The sequence below is a fragment of the Hordeum vulgare genome, chromosome 5H, assembly GCF_904849725.1.
Source record: "Hordeum vulgare subsp. vulgare chromosome 5H, MorexV3_pseudomolecules_assembly, whole genome shotgun sequence".
NCBI lineage: Eukaryota > Viridiplantae > Streptophyta > Magnoliopsida > Poales > Poaceae > Hordeum > Hordeum vulgare.
Window position 1 is genome coordinate 171017832 of NC_058522.1, and position 3708 is coordinate 171021539.

Sequence of the window (3708 nt, forward strand, 5' to 3'; positions counted from 1 at the left end):
TGATCATCTCCGCACCACCGCCGGCTGAACTCCGGTGGATGATAGCCTCGCCACACATTACGTTTGGCACCGTTCCTCGCCAAGTTTCCTCTCCCGGTTCTTCCGGGAAAAAAATTCAAACTGCCAAAATTTTCGGACCTTCCCAGGCGCAGCAACAGGATACAGCTAATCCAGCCGAGAATAGTGGGATCCCATTGTCGGGGGCAAGTCTGGATTCTGGAAAAATCTCCTCTCTTATTAATGAGCCTGCTAAGGTTATTTCATCCTCTGGGCCTGATACTCACTCCATGATGGATATTCCCTCTTCTCAAGAGGCCCACATGGCCTTTGACGAGCTTATTAATGGCATGGTTAAGGATATCTTTTCTTGCTCTATTTGCAACGCACGGGGCCATCTAGCCGCGAACTGTACGGCTTCGCCTGGCTACTCTGACAGTATGGTGGGCCGCGCACGATCTAGAGGAGCCTCTTTTATGCGTAATAATTGTCTTACTTGGAACTGCAAGAGTCCCACCACCTCCCCTGTCGCTGATATCTCGAGAACTGCTGATATCTTTGGCGAAACAGCAACCCCTGCCAAGCAGTTCCGTCTTGTCTCATCACCGTCGTCTCCTCGAACTCCCTCGGCGACACCACCCGTCACTCCGCCACCACCTCCAGCAATGGCAAACTTCGAGCTTGATCCAGAGTTCTTCCTCCCGCCTGGTCACAACATCATTGATGGAGGGGTCGACCGGTTGCCACGGACTTTCACCACGCCGGCAGTACCCATCACCCGGCGCCACGAGCGCTTCGTCATTGCCACAGTTCATCCAGCGCCGCCTGCTGATGAGGTGATTCAGGTACGACAGGAAGTCGCTGCCCTTCTCCTACATCAAGGATTCCATGTCCGGTCTGCTCAGCCCTGGATTGAGGGAGTAGGTTTGTTCGAGCTCCGGGATGCGGCGGAGAGTTATGCTACAGTCCACATGGTACCGCAGCCTCTTGCAAACTCGGTGGTGCGCTTCATCCGTCATGATCACGGTCTCGTCTTCCGCAGCCAAGAGGGTTTTCGTCATGGCTGCCTCATGCTTCTGGGGGTGCCATTGGATTACCGTAACACCGAAGATCTCAGGGCGGCCGTTAACACCTTCGGGGAGTTTCTCCATTGGGTCCAAGACGACCCATATTTGGTTCGTTCTATTGTTTTTGCTGCCTTCCCCGAAGACCGGCTAGTACCCCGCAGTATCAGTTTCTCAGAATATTCGGCCTGGGGTGGCGCAAGGGTATCCTGGTCTGCTCCTGTGTACATTTTGGGTACGGCAGCTGCTGAGATTCTCCCCAATGATGAGGATCCGATGCCTCTCAATGGCAACCCTCATCCACTCCCTGGGCAACTTGTTCATGACAATCTGCAATTTGCTTTGCCCCCATATCCTGCTCTAGGATGGAATGCGGTGCCACTAGCTCCAGGAGATCCTGGGCCTGCTGCTGCGCATGCTGATGAAGGTGGCTGGGGCCAGCCACGTGTCAATCTTGAGGCTGGTGACTGGGGTCAGCCACCTGTTGACGGAGGAGGCTGGGAACATGCTGCGGCACCTGCTGCGCCCGCTGATGCGCCTGTTGTTGCTCTAGTTCCAGACCAGGAATCAATGGTGATTGATCAGCCAAGTCCCTCCTCCTCGGACTCGGTTCATGAATTGGTCGACCTTGATCCACAGCAGGGTCGGATGGTGGAGGAACCGGTCGTTCCAGAGCTGCTCCCACATCTCCCTGATGCCGCCAATATTGATGTTGAAGATGCTGATGCTGCTGTTCTGGCTGATGCCCCGGACAATGTCGGGCTGGAGGCTGATGTTGATGGTCCTGTTGCTGGTCGGGCCAATGGGGCTGAGCGGGAGGCGGAAAAGCCTAGACTGGAGGAGGAGGAAACAAACCCTCTGGCCATGGTTCTCTACATTGCCCCTCCACCTGATCAGTCCAACATCACTGTTGAGGTGTCTAGGGTTTTATATGGGCCACCCTTGCCCCCTCTGATGTCATGGACACGCTCTTTTGAGGATCTGATGGGCCCTGCTGCTGCTATGCATATACCACGCCAGTTCCAGATGCCACTCCTTGAGCCCATCCTGATCCCCAAGCGATCCTGGGACGTGGCTTTTGATGCTGACACTCCAGGACCCTCACTGTCGGACCCTGCTTCTGCCTCGCTCTCTATACAGGAGGTAACCCCTATCAGCCCATCTTCTTCTTCAGAGGACTTATCCTTCCGCTCTCCTGCTCCGTCCAAGAAGGGGTCTCGCAAGAATGCCACCCCAGTGGTGGACTCCTCGGTGAGGCGATGTACTCGTGGCTCAATCAAACGCGATGGCTTCAAGCCAACTCTGCACGAGTTGCCTGCACACATCCCCAAGAAGAGGAAGCCGAAGGCCAAGCCTATGCCCTCAACGTCCCAGGAATCTGAAGATGTACCTCCGGCCACTCCTATCCCAGTACTCCAAGAAGTAGGGCAGTCATTGGGCATTGCCCCGGAGAAGCTCACGGTGGATCGTCTTATGGAAGATCTTGATGACTCTGCGCCCAAATCTTCTGATGTTTAATCCGCTCATATTAAGCTTCTACTGTACAGTTGTTATGTATTGTCGAACTTTTGTTGTCGTTTGGTGCTTGAAACTTCGATTGTAGTGGCTATTACATAGCCTTGCTTTTGCTATATCTCTAATATGCAATGGATAGTCGTTCCACAAAGAGTTGGCGTGTGTTTTGCTGGAATGTGCATGGTCTCAATTCAGATCATAGACAACGGGCAGTCCGTAACAAAATCGATGAGAGCCTTGCTACGGTGGTGTGCTTGCAGGAAACAAAGATGCAGTCTATTGAGTTTCGAGCAGTTAAAGGTTTTTGTCCCAAACGTTTTGATCAATTTGCCTATTCCCCTTCCAGGGGTGCATCAGGAGGGCTCATTACCCTTTGGAATTCATCCATTCTCACTGGTCACTTAGTACAGTGCACCCCATATGGCTTAGTCACCTCCTTTACCTCTAAGCACACAAGTGAATCATGGACCTTGGTTAATGTCTATGGACCATGTCATGGGGAGGCCCCTGATCTTTTTGTGAGTTGGCTTTACAATCTTCATATACCCACTGGGGCTAACTGGATACTTCTTGGGGACTTTAATTTCATTAGATCCCCTGACAACAGAAACCTCCCTGGGGCTGATGTAAATGACATGTTCATCTTCAATGAAATTATTGGGCATTTGGGACTATTGGAGCTTCCCATCAAAGGTAGATCCTACACTTGGTCCAATATGAAAGACACTCCTCTTCTGGAGCAGCTGGATTGGTTCTTTACATCCACCAATTGGATCTCTTCTTATCCTCTCACCCAAGTGCTCCCCCTGGCAAAGACTGCATCTGATCATGTGCCTTGTGTGGTCACTGTCAACACCTCCATCCCCAAATGCAACTTATTTCGTTTTTAGAACTACTGGGTTGAAATGGAGGGCTTCATGGAATGTCTGCAGCAATCGTGGCTCATTCCTTCACGAAAGACTTACATCTCTGCTATTATCATGGATAAGATGAAGCATCTTCGCCAGGCTCTGAAGAAATGGCAGACGTCCCTGTCTCAGCTAAAGCACCTTATTTCTAGATGTAACCAAGTGGTGCGATGCTTGGATGAGCTGGAAGAGCTGAGGTACTTATTCAGACCGGAAGCTAATTT